The following is a 14,178-nucleotide window of genomic DNA, read 5'->3' on the forward strand; positions in this document are numbered from 1 at the left end:
TAGTCATAATGAGAAATGTACTTATGACAATTTTGAAATTCCTTAAAGTATTCTCATAGGTCTTATCCAGTACAGTTCCAAACTGTACCTGTGCAAATGATTTATGACTGTCACGTCCTCGCAACACAAGAAACGGTGCTGTAAATCATACTACACACTAATCTATGGCGGTTATAAATTGTCCATCTGTTAGATGACCTTGATTAGGGATAATTTTCGATTTAAATATTCAATATTCACTTAACAGGTGTTTCTTTATCCAAGACATGGTCTTGATACCCTGTTTTGAATATTTATGTAAATCGAATGGACTCATCATTTAATTCTAAACCACAATTAAATAGTAATGGAGTGAATGATAATTTTGCTCAAAAATAAATTTCTCCATAAATGAATGGTTTCAATACAGTGTCTTACATTAAAACTACCAGTTTAATTAAAACACATGTACGGGATCAGTTTAATTATTTTACCTCAATGTGCTTGTTGTGTTTCTTTTGAGGCAGCGGTTTAGTCAAAGGATCGGCCACATTATCATTTGTGCCAATCTTACAAATTCTGATTTCACCTTTGGATTTCCATTCCTTTATCATGTGAAATCGCCTTTGCACGTGTTTGACCTTCTAGTGTTCTCTCGGCTCCCTGGCCTGAGCGATAGCTCCATTTTTTTCACAATAGAGGTCTATCGGGCCCTTGATTGAGGGTACAACACCAAGTTCCCTGATGAACTTGCGAATCCAAATAGCTTCCTTAGCAGCTTCTGAAGCGGCCAAGTACTCGGCTTCAGTTGTAAAGTCTGCAGTGGTGCTCTGCTTGGCACTCTTCTAGCTAAACGCTCCTCCATTCAGATAGAATATGTACCCTGACTGTGACTTGATGTCGTCTCTGTCAGTCTGGAAGCTAGCGTCGGTGTAACCTTTAACAACCAGGTCTTTATGGCCACCATAAACCAGGAATTTATCCTTGCTCCTTTTCAGGTACTTCTGGATATTCTTGGCCACAGTCCAATGCGCCTCTCCTTGGTTTGATTGGTATCGGCTCGTAGAACTCAAGGCGTACGAGACATCCGGCCTGGTACATATCATGGCATACATGATCGACCCAATTAGCGAAGCATATGGAATCTGATCCATTCTCTCTCGCTCAACAAGTGTCTGTGGACATTGTTTCTTGCTGAGAGTTACGCCATGAGACATGGGTAGATGCCCTCTCTTGGCATTCTCTATGTTGAATCGTGCCAGTACTTTATCAATGTAAGTAATCTGGCTCCATCCAATCATCCTCTTAGATCTATCCCTATAGATCTTGATGCCCAATATGTAATGTGCCTCTCCTAAGTCCTTCATTGAAAAGAACTTTCCCAACCAGCCCTTTACGGACTCCAGTAATTTTGTGCTGTTTCCAAAGAGAAGTATGTCATCAACATACAGGACTAGGAATTCAATATCACTCCCACTAACCTTCTTATATACACAAGATTCATCTGGATTTTTGATAAAACCAAACTTGCTGATGGCTTCATCAAATCGCAGATTCCAACTTCTGCTGGCTTGCTTCAGTCCATAAATGGACTTCTTCAGTTTGCAAACCTTTCCAGCGCTTCTTGGATCGACAAAACCTTCTGGCTGTGTCATATACACAGTTTCTTTCAAAATTCCATTTAGGAAGGCGGTTTTGACATCCATATGCCATATTTCATAATCGTAATATGCAGCAATCGCTAGGATGATCCGGACGGATTTTAACATTGCAACTGGTAAAAAAGTTTCATCATAGTCAATCCCGTGGATTTGTCTATAACCTTTTGCCACCAGTCTAGCTTTGTATATCGATACATTTCCATCCTTGTCTGTCTTCACTTTGAAGATCCATTTGTAACCAATGGGTGTATAACTCTCGGGCAAATTCACCAAGTCACAGAATTGATTTTTCAGACATGGAGTCCACCTCGGATCTCATGGCTTCTTGCCATTTTGCAGAGTCGGGGCTCGTCATATCTTGCTTGTATGTCGCTGGCTCATCACCATCCATGACTAGGATGTCCTGATCATCGGTTAAGACGATACCGAGGTATCTATATGGTTAAGATCTTTGCCGTTGCGACCTACGAAGGGTAATCGTTTGAGCATTTTCATTGTCATTTTGATTCTGACCAATCTTCTTAAATTCTTCCAAAGCATCTAGATTGTCAGTTTTATCAGGTTAACATTGTTGCTCGTCCTCTCGAACTTCGTCAAGTTCGATTTTCCTCCCACTTGTCATTTTGGAAAGGTGATCCTTCTCCAAAAATACACCATCACGAGCAACAAAAACTTTGTTCTCGGATTTATTGTAGAAGTAATACCCTTTGGTTTCTTTTGGATATCCCACAAAGAAACACTTATCCGATTTGGGGTGAAGTTTGTCTGAAATTAATCGCTTGACATATGCTTCGCATCCCCAAATCTTAAGAAAACACAATCTAGGAGGTTTCTTAGTCCATAATTCATATGGAGTCTTTTCAACAGCTTTTGACGGAGCTCTATTTAGTGCTAGTGCTGCAGTTTATAGCGCATGTCCCCAGAAAGCGATAGGGAGTTCACTAAGACCCATCATTGATCTAACCATGTCTAAAAAGGTTCGATTCCTCCGTTCGGATACTCCGTTCCATTGAGGAGTTTCGGGAGGTGTCAACTTTGAAAGAATACCATTTTCTTTCAAGTGATTGTCGAATTCATGGCTTAAATATTCGCCACCTCGATCCGATCAAAGTGCTTTAATTTTCTTGCCAAGTTGATTTTCAACTTTTTTCTGAAATTCTTAGAATTTCTCAAATGATTCAGATTTATTTGACATTATATTAGATATAGCCATATCTTTTATTGTCAATGAAAGTGAGTTCTAAGATGGCTTAGTTCATTTGGTATCAATCCATTGTCTTTGTGTAAAGCATGCAATTTAATTTGAACATATGTTGAAAGATAATCTTTGAAACAACTACGTTAGAAGTCTTTCATTTCAAACATCTTGGTGTCCAACACCATCGATCAAAATATTCTTCAAAAAGCATGACAAAACTAGGATTAGTTTTAATTAAATCTCAAAGACAAAATATGTGCATGCAAGTAGACCGAAAAACCATCTTTGTCGTCTAATTGTCCATGCACCAACACTTGATAAGCTTCTCACTTGGTTCCTGAAAAGGCAACATTAAGTGAGTCATAATTGGTATCCAATACCTATGATAAGTTTAATTCACAAGTGTTTAAGAAGATACCTGAGGCAGATGCTCCATTCCTCTCCTCTTCTTCCTTGAAGAGCTTGCATTCTCTTTTGTAGTGGCCTCTCCCACCACAATAGAAGCAACGCATCTTCGCTTTGACCTTGAAATCCCTCCTTCTTGATGGTCTTTTGGTTGCCCCAAATGAGTTGGCTCGGTGAAGTAGCTCCACCACACTCTTTAACGAATGTGTCTCCTTTCTTTCAGAAATATATGCCCGTAATGCATCGTATCCTGAGTTGAGTGAAGTGAGCATAATATGATCAGCCATTTCATCTTCTAATAGAATTCCGAGGAGTTCCATGTGCTTGAAGAGCCTAGTCATTCTTGCCACATAGGGTCGGAGGGGCATACCCGGTCTCAACTTGGTGTTGAAGACTGTAGACCAAAGATGGTACCTCTCTTTTGCAAGACAGCCTTGATCCGATGGCTTCACATTCATGTCTGTAAGTGACCTAGTTACTTCAAACAAGAGTCCATCATTGTTGTCGTTGAAACTCTTAGAGAATCTCAAACCGATAACATCCCTTAGTCCTCCAAGGAATAAGTCCGGAAAAAAGAATGGAAGTTTTTCTTTCCATTCTTCCGGGATGGAGTTAGCCATGAGTTGTGACACTAATTTGCAATCATTGGACCATGCACAATAATTTTAGTCACTCAAGTCTTTCTTGGTACAGAGGGTTTGGAGGGAAGTATCCAGAACATACTCCTTGGAACTACTCCGGAGAATTTTCTTGAGTTCCTCTTCCTAATCTTCAAGGTTTGTTAAGTTAAGCTTGATAGCTAACTTTTCGGGGAGTTCCGGGCACACCTGGTTGTTGTTTGAGTTACTTGCAGACATTATTCTACAATTGAAAGAATTTTAAATGAAAACCATTCATAAAACCAATAAGTTGAAATTTTAAAGCGTTCATGCGTATTTTCAATCTTATTGAGCATTTTATCCACGCATTTATAAAATTGTCCCTTTTGGGTGAGAATAAAATGATTCCGAGATCCGAAAGATCAAGAAATGGTTAAGCATGCTTTAGCTTGTCTTAATCATTAAATATCTTAAGGTAAGCAATCCAATTGATAATAGCTCCAAGCTACTCCCGGTTTGATAAAATGTCGCATCTAATGCATCCTTGACATTTTATCTCTTTTGCCACGACATCTAAGGACTCCTTACTGATATCGTTGAGCTTAACCAAGACAACTCGTATACCTAGTATACCTTACGTTCCTAGGGAAGTAGTGATGTCTCACTTTGGCGTAGTCCATCACGTACGCGCATTATTTCGGTATAACAATGTTTTAAGGGAACGACAAATTTTAGCTCAATATTTTAAGGGACCTAGGGTTTCTATGTTGGTTTGATTTAAGTGAACTTAACTAATCGTCGCAACATAATAGAAATCCTAGCCATGCATTTAGCAATCATGTATAACAACAATATATAAAGCATGAAATAGATACATTTGGCAACTAGCATGACCCCTTGAAATCTTCAATTTCCATGGGTCTTCATTTTGGCTCGTCTTCATCGAAACGCCGTCTTGAGACATCTTGGCCAAAATAAAATAAACTAGCTAGAATGACTAAGATTAATCTAATAGTACAAAAATACTTAACGGTTCGCAGACCGTATTTAGATTTACAAAAATACATAACGGAACGCAGTTCGTATTTTCTATCCTAGTCGAGCCCCACTAGTTGCCATTTTCAATAACCTGTTTTGAAAACAATCTTCCATTCATCCATTCAATTTTTGTGAATGGCCCATGCAATTTTACAAAATACATAATTAAACACGAAAAACTAGTAACTAACTTAGGTGGTTAATCCGATTAACGCGCCTAATTAAAACTAGTCAAAGTTGTTTAATCCATTATTTCTAAACGCAAAATTCTCACACAATTAATTAAGCTCCTACTAAATTCCGCATCCATACTTAATTAATCCGATTAATTAAGTCGGCATAACCCATAATTTGTCAAAATTATGCAAAACCGAAATTTTTCATTGGATGATTGTGTTGATTTTTCCAACTCCATTTGTCAAATCTCATTGTTAATTTATGTTGGTTAAATTAATTATGAGAATATCCCTTAATTTTGTAGCATCAAGTTGAGCAAAAATAATTTAAAGAATGGTTCTTGAATTAAATTTGGTTTTTGCACTAAAGTTGAAATTAATTAAGTTGGACTTGTTTTATTTTCATATTGCTCACTTAATTTTTATCTCACACAAAAAATCGGAATAAAATTTCCGAGGGACAAGCACGCAAATCGAGGCACGAAACCTCGAGCATAACTCTCGGCCAGCTGGCTGCTTACGCAGCCTGCATGTGGCTGCCGAGAGTGTGCGACATGCTAGTGCATTGGTGTGTGCGAGTAGCTCCCTTGGTGCAGCAGCTTGGTGCGAAGTAGGCTTGCGTGTGGTGAGGTATGAGGCTGCTAGGTAGCATGATCCGGCACAGCAGCATGGCCTTTGAGGCCACCACTTGCGTGCGTTGCAAGCACGGTTCTTGGCGAACATAAGGCGCGAGCGATTCTGTCAGCCACTAGCACGTGTCTTGGCGTAGGAGTAGTTGTATAGGGGAGCACCCAAACATAGCAGCCTGGGGCTTGGCGACTAGCTAGCCGAACCTTGTGGCTTGGATGCTAAGAACTTGGTTTTAAGGGGCTATTAAATTTTGTGATTTTGCGGTTTTTCGTTTTACTTAAAATGAGGCTAGGCCTAGTTTTTCTCGGCATTTGCAAAATAAATTGGCAAAATTTTGGGTTAACCGACTTAATTAATTTTAATTGGATTAATTTTGATTAAGTTTGATGTGGAATTTAGTGGGAGCTTCATTAATTATTTAGAGGTATTATTATTGCGTTAATTCACATAATCGGATAACAACTTTGACTAGTTTTAATTAGGCGTGTTAATTTGGTTAACCACCTAAATTAGTAACTAGTTTTGCGCTCGTTTTCAATTGGTTCTTGAATTATTAGTAAAATTCATGGGCCATTCAAATTAGTGAATGGATGAATGGAATGGATATTCTAATGCAGGTTTTACAAAATGCCAACTAGTTATGCCCGACTAGGATAGTAAATACGGACTACGTTCCATTTTGTATTTTTGTAAGTCTAAATACGGACTGCGTGCCCTTAAGTAATTTTGTACTTAAATTATTTAGATTAGTCCTAGCCTTTCTAGTAGTTACATAATTGGCGGTGATGTCTCAAAGACGGTGTTTCTAAGAAGACGAAGCCAAGGGGATCCAACGAAGGCCCTTGAAGATTTGAAGACTCAAGTTCAAGGGGTCTTGCTAGTTGCCAAATGCATTGCGATGTTAAATGCATGTTTAGGATTTCGAATGTTGAATGATTAGTTTAGTTCACTTAAATCAACTAACATAGAAACCCTAAGTCCCAAAGAAAATTGAGTTAAATCTGCCATATCAAAATGACACTTACGTAACTAATGAGAATAGTAATGGGCTATGCCAAAGCAAGGCATTACTACTTTCCTAGTGAACTAATGTATGTTGGTGCGCTTGTCAAAGTAAGACATCATATACACTTTAGTTTTGGTTAGACTTAACGATATCAGTAATGAGTCCATAGATGTCGTGGAAATGGAGATAAACGTCAAGAAAGCATTAGATGCGACGTTTTATCAAACCAAGAGTAGCTTAGAGCCATTAGAAATTGGATTGTTTACCTTAAAATATTAAGTGTTAAGACAAGCCAAAGCATGCTTAATCACTTTTTGATATTTGGGGACTTGGAATCGTTTAATTCTCGCCTAAAAAGAACAATTTTAAATGAAAGGAATGGTGTCCTTCCAACAAGTGTATTATTCTGATAGAGGGTTCAGAATTATTACAGAACAAATTCTTCAGTAAGGTCAAGTGATCGGAATGCCTAAGTGGAGGCCACTTCCGATCAGTAATATTAAGGTACAATTAATATTACAGCTTAATCTTAACTGAACCCTTCGGGTCGAACCCAATCGAACAACCGATCCAAGACGACGAATTAATCCGAAGGATTTAATGAGTCGACAGAGTTTTACGAATACAGACGTCGGATATCGAGCCTAGGGCGTCGAGATCGAGCGTCTCAAAATCACAAGCGACAAGTACGAGCATAGCCGTAGCTAGGCTAGGCTAGCTCATCCAAAGCCCAGGCGCACCATGTGTGTGCTATGCGCACCATGGTGTGCTAAGCGTAGCATCATGCCTAAGCGCCATCGCAGCCCTAGCATCATGCCTAGGCGCCATCGCAGCCCTAGCATCATGCCTAGGCGCCATCGCAGCCCTAGCATCATGCGTAGGCGCCATCGCAGCCCTAGCACCACGCACAGCACCATTGCAGTGCTAGGCACATGCGTGCGTGCGTGTGCGTGTGCACCATCGCCCAACAGCCTCGCAATGCTGCACCGAGCATTCGCAGAGCTGTGTGCTTGCGTGGGTGCCTTTGCTTGGCAGCACCAAGCACATCAAGCTAGCAAGCAGCACTAGCCTCGCTCAGTGCGTGTGCATGTGCACCATCGCCCAGCACTAAGCCTAGCATGCGTGGCTCGCTAGCAGCACGCATGCTAGGCCTTGCGTGCGTGAGGGGCTGGCAGGCATGGCTATGTGTAGAGCCTATGCTAGGGATGCGAGCGTGTGCAAGGCAATGCATGGGAGTGCTAGGCCAGCGCCAACATGCTAGCACAGCCTAGCACTAGCACGCACTGCCTGGCTGGGGATGCAAGGCTGCTGGCTGGTGCTAGCTGGCATGCTAGCTGCCAGCCAGCACAGTCCTCCTTTAGGCGTTTGTGTGTGGGTGTGGGGACCAAGCAAAGCCTTGGGGAGCAAGGCTATGGTCCCCCACCTAATCTTGGGCATCACTCATAAGCATATAATTTTGCCACTTGTCGCGTTGTGATTGATCTTAATTATTTATATAATTTGGAATTAAATAAATTATTGATTTTTAACAACCCTCCCACATTGGTGGGAGATTGGATATCAAGGGTGCATTTCCTTATATATACCTAAGGCTTGGGTATTTGGGAATTCACAAACCTTTTTGGGTGGAATCGACATTCTAAAACAGATTCAACCCTTTTTGAGGACTGTCCAGAAGCCAAAATCGAACCAGAAACCCAAGTTTTTGGGGTTTTTTCGTTTTTCAAAGAAAATTTTAAATCTTTTTAAGCCTCTATTAATGCAAGCATTACAAGTTTAGATTAAATGCATTATTGCATCCCTAATCTACTGCTATTTTAAATATCCTTAAGCATATTTATGGAGTTTTAATTAGTTCTTGAGTTGATATGCCTTTTCACATAAACTTGTTTTTTCACAAATTTCGCAAATTAATTAAATTAATGTGTGAATGTTTGATGTGAATGTGTAATTTATGTTCCGAAGTATGTTAAAGTTCTAATCTTTAAAGGTTTAATTGATTGGAACTCTAACCCTAAATTTCAAATTGAACAAAGTTTGGATTTTTCATTTTGGTTGATTAAAATCCATGAAGTTGAAATACTTGTGAGTAAAATTTTGATTAATCTTCATATTGGAAGATATAATCTTGTTATTTTACACAAGTATGAAAGTTGGAAAATTTTTATCATTAGAAGGTTAATTTATTTTTCCAACTCCCATTTGTCAAATCCACTATTAATTTGCATATTGGCTAAATTAATTATGGACACAACTCATTTAATTTTAAGCATAAAGAAAGACCTAAATTTGTTCAAAAATAAATTTTTGGATGATTTAGGCTTGAGCACCATTAAAATTAAATTTATTAAAGTTAGACTTATTTTATTTTATTTTATTTTTCCTCAAATTGATTCTAAAATGTAATTTAGAATTAATTTTTGTCACACACAAATCGGAATAAAAATTCCAAGTAAAATGCACGCAAATCGAAGTAAAAACGCAAGCGGCACCAAGGCTAGCCGAGCTGCCTAGCAGCCCACATGTAGGCTGCCTATGGTGCGCGCATGGCTGAGCATCAATGTTGCGTGGCTGTGTGGCGAGGGGTGGTAAAGTGTTGGGCTTGGGCAATGGCATTGGCTGCTGGCTGCTTGGTGTAGTGCTGGGCAGCGTGGTAGCAAGCACCAGCCAGCCCCCCCTTGGTGGCGGGCGCCAGCATGCGAGTAGGCATGCGTGATGCTGGCCAGCGTAGTGTGCATTGCTAGGCGCGACATGCTAGCACCAAGCGCCATCATAGCCCTTGATGCTGCTGGTGCTGTGTGGCGTAGGCTGCTGGAAAGCTTGTGCTGCTACTGGGCAGCGAGGCAGCAAGCCCTAACCAGCCAGCCCACTCTTGCCTAGCAGCCATGGTGCGCAATGCACCATGCTTGGGTGGGGCTATTTTGCTTAATTTTTTGAGCTATGCAATTTTGCAAAAAATTTACCGTTTTAAATTAATTAGACCTCGATTTTTCCGGCTTTTGCAAAATTTTTTGTTTTTGACAAATTATAGGTTATGCCGATTAATTAATCGGATTAATTGTGGATGCGGAATTTAGTGGGAGCTTAGTTAATTACATGAGCATTTTGTTTTTAAAAATAATGGATTAAACAACTTTGACTGGTTTTAATTAGGCGCGTTAATTGGATTAACCACCTAAGTTAGTTACTAGTTTTGCGTGTTTAATTGTGTATTTCGTAAAATGCATGGGCCATTCACAAATAGTGAATGGGTGAATGAAATATTGTTTTCAAAACAGGTCATTGAAAATGGCAACTAGTGGGGCCCGACTAGGATAGAAAATACGGACTACGTTCCATTATGTATTTTTGTAAATCTAAATACGGTCTGCGAACCGTTAAGTATTTTTGTAATTAAGATTAGTCTTAGTCGTTCTAGCTAGTTATTTTATTTTGGCCAAGATGTCTCAAGATGGCGTTTCGACGAAGACGAGCCAAGATGAAGACCCATGGAAATTGAAGATTTCAAGGGGTCATGTTAGTTGCCAAATTCATCTATTTTATGCCTTATATATATTGTTATTATATATGATTTCTAGATGCATGTCTAGGATTTCTATTATGTTGTGACGATTAGTTAAGTTCACTTAAATCAACCAACATAGAAACCCTAGGTCCCTTAATAATATTGAGCTAAAATTTGTTGTTCCAAGAACAACACTTAACGAACTAATGCGCGTACGTGATGGATTACGCCAAAGCGAGGCATCACTACTTCCCTAGGAACGTAAGGTATACTAGGTATACAAGTTGTCTTGGTTAAGCTCAACGATATCAGTAAGGAGTCCTTAGATGTCGTGGCAAAAGAGATAAAATGTCAAGAATGCATTAGACGCGACATTTTATCAAACCGAGAGTAGCTTGGAGCTATTAGAAATTGGATTGCTTGCCTTAAGATATTTAATGATTAAGACAAGCCAAAGCATGCTTAACCATTTCTTTATCTTAGGGATCTCGGAATCATTTTATTCTCGCCCATAAGGGACAATTTTTTAATATGCGTGGATAAAATGTTCAATAAGATTGAATATATGCATGAACATTTAAATTTCAAATTATTGATGTATGAATGGTTTTTCACTTCAAATTCTTTCAATTGTAGAACAGTGTCTGCAAGTAACTCAAACAACAACCAATTCTCTTTGCACTCAATTCTCGTCAAGGAGAAGTTGAGCGGGCCAAACTTTCTTGATTGGCAAAGAAATCTCCGCATTGTACTAATGCAGGAGCAAAAGGAATACGTCCTTGATGAGGAAATGCCCGACGCTCCCAATGAGGAGGTCACTCAGGCTGCCCTTAACCGATGGCAAAGTGCCAATCGGGATGTCAAATGCATCATGTTGGCCACAATGTCTCCGGATCTTCAAAAGACTTTCTTTGAAAAGCAGACATCTTTTGAGATCATTTTTGAGCTTCAGAATATGTTCCAAGAGCAGGCCCGAACTGAAAGGTTTGAATTCCATAGGCAGATCCTTGAGAGCAAGCTCAAGAAAGGAGAGTCATTCAAACGTTCGGGCAAAAAGAAGAGCTTTAATGGGTAAAAGAAGAAATTCCCGCCAAAGTCAAAATCTGCCAAGGGCAGCAAGGACAAAAGGGAAGCCTCTTCTAAATCCGATTCTGAATGTTTCTACTGCAAGAAGAAGGGACATTGGAAACGGGACTGCCTCAAATTCAAGGAAGATAAGAAGAACGACAACGTGTCTCCTTCATCAGGTATTTTTGTTATAGACTTAAACTTCGCTAGCAAAACATCATGGGTATTAGATACCGGATGTGGCTCACACCTTTGTTCCAATGCTCAGGGACTAAGGATAAGTAGGAGGCTAGAGAAGGGAGAGGTCGAGCTTCGGGTCGGAAATGGAGCAAGGATGTATGTCGTCTCCGTTGGAACTCTCAGTTTTTCTTTGCCCTCAGGGCTTATTCTAGAACTTCAAAACTGTTATCATGTTCCTAGAGTGACCAAAAACATTATTTCAATATCGGAGTTGGACGCCAAAGGATTCGAATTTCGAATAAAAAACAATATTTGTTTTATATATTTTGATAATGTTTTATATGGTAAGGCACATTCAGAAAATGGTCTTTATGTGCTTTCACTAGACAAACAGGTCTATAACATTGAGAATACTGCCAAAAGGGCTAAGACCATTGAGTCAAATCAAACCTACTTGTGGCATTGTCGTCTTAGCCATATTAACATCAAACGCATAAAGAAACTTCTTGATGAAGGTGTTCTTGACTCATTCGACTTAGAGTCGCTTGAAAATTGCGAAGGATTCTTATTAGGCAAGATGATAAAACAGCCATTCTCCAAGTTAGGAGAAAGGGCAAGTGACTTATTAGGTCTAATACACACGGATGTATGTGGACCAATGAGCACACCCGCAAGGCAAGGTTACCGATATTTCATCACTTTCACCGACGATTATAGTAGATATGGCTATGTCTACTTAATATCGAATAAACCTGAATCCTTTGAGAAATTCAAAGAATTTCAGAAAGAAGTTGAAAATCAACTTGGCAAGAAAATTAAAGCACTTCAATTGGGTCGAGGTGGCGAATATTTGAGCCACGAATTTGACGATCACTTGAAAGAAAATGACATTCTTTTAGAATTGACACCTCCCACAACTCCTCAATGGAACGGAGTGTCCGAACAGAGGAATTGGACCTTGTTAGACATGGTTCGATCAATGATGGGTCTTAGTGAACTCCCTATCTCTTTCTGGGGACATGCGCTACAAACAGCAGCACTAACACAAAATAGAGCTGCGTCAAAAGCTGTTGAAAAGACTCTATATGAATTATGGACTAAGAAACTTCCTAGGTTGTCTTTTCTCAAGATTTGGGGATGCGAAGCATATGTCAAGCGATTAATTTCGGACAAACTTCACCCCAAATCGGATAAGTGTTTCTTTGTGGGATATCCAAAAGAAACTAAAGGGTATTACTTCTACAATAAATCCGAGAACAAAGTGTTTGTTGCTCGTGATGGTGTCTTTTTGGAGAAGGACCACCTTTCCAAAATGACAAGTGGGAGGAAAATCGAACTCGACAAAGTTCGAAAGGACGAGCAACAATGTCAACCTGACAAAACTGACAATCTCGATACTTTGGAAGCATCTAAGAAGATTGGTCAGAATCAAACAGACAATGTAAATGCTCAACCGATTACCCTACGTAGGTCGCAACGACAAAGATCTCAACCAGACAGATACCTCGGTATCGTCTTAACCGATGATAAAGGACATCCTAGTCATGGATGGTGATGAGCCGGCGACATACAAGCAAGCTATGACGAGCCCCGACTTTGCAAAATGGCAAGAGGCCATGAAATCCGAGATGGACTCCATGTCTGAAAATCAAGTCTGGGACTTGGTTAATTTGCCCGAGGGTTATACACCCATTGGTTGCAAATGGAAATTCAAAGTGAAGACAGACAAGGATGGAAATGTATCAATATATAAAGCTAGACAGGTGGCAAAAGGTTATAGACCAGTCCACGGGATTGACTATGACGAAACCTTTTCACCAGTTACAATCCTAAAATTCGTCCGGATCACCCTAGAGATTGCTTCATATTACGATTATGAAATAGGGCAAATGGATGTCAAAATCGCCTTCCTTAATGGGATTTTGGAAGAAAATGTGTATATGACACAGCCGAAGGTTTTGTCGATCCAGGCAACGCTGAAAAGGTTTGCAAGCTGAAAAAGTCCATTAGATCTATCCCTGTACACCTAAATTCCCAATATGTACTGTGCCTCTCCTAAGTCCTTCATTGAAAAGCACTTTCCCAACAAGCCTTTTACGGACTCCAACAATTTTGTGCTGTTTCCAATGAGCAGTATCTTGATAAAACCAAACTTGTTGATGGCTTCATCAAATCGCAGAGTACTTACATTGATAAGGTACTGCTCGATTCAACATGGAAAATGCCAAAAGAGGGCATTTACCCATGTCCCATGGCATAACTCTCAGCAAGAAACAGTGTCCGCAGACACCTGTTGAGCGAGAAAGAATGAATCAGATCCCATATGCTTCGCTAATCGGATCGATCATGTATGCCATGATATGTACAAGGCCAGATGTATCGTATGCCCTAAGTGCAACGAGTCGATACCAATCGAACCCAGGAGAAGCGCATTGGACTGCGGCCAAGAACATCCTTAAGTACCTGAAAAGGAACAAGGATAAATTCCTGGTGTATGGAGTAATTAATTTTTATGCAAAATTATCATTCACTCCATTACTATTTGATTGTGGTTTAAAATTAAATAATGAGTCCATTCGATTTACGGAAATATTCAAAACGGGGTATCAAGACCATGTCTTGGATAAAGAAACACCTGTTAAGTGAACATTAAATATTAAATCAAAAAGTGTCCCTAATCGAGGTCATCTAACATATAGACGATTGATGACCGCCATTGATTAGTGTGTAGTA

Source organism: Chenopodium quinoa, unplaced genomic scaffold (assembly GCF_001683475.1).
Source record: "Chenopodium quinoa cultivar QQ74 unplaced genomic scaffold, ASM168347v1, whole genome shotgun sequence".
In the NCBI taxonomy this organism is placed as follows: domain Eukaryota; kingdom Viridiplantae; phylum Streptophyta; class Magnoliopsida; order Caryophyllales; family Amaranthaceae; genus Chenopodium; species Chenopodium quinoa.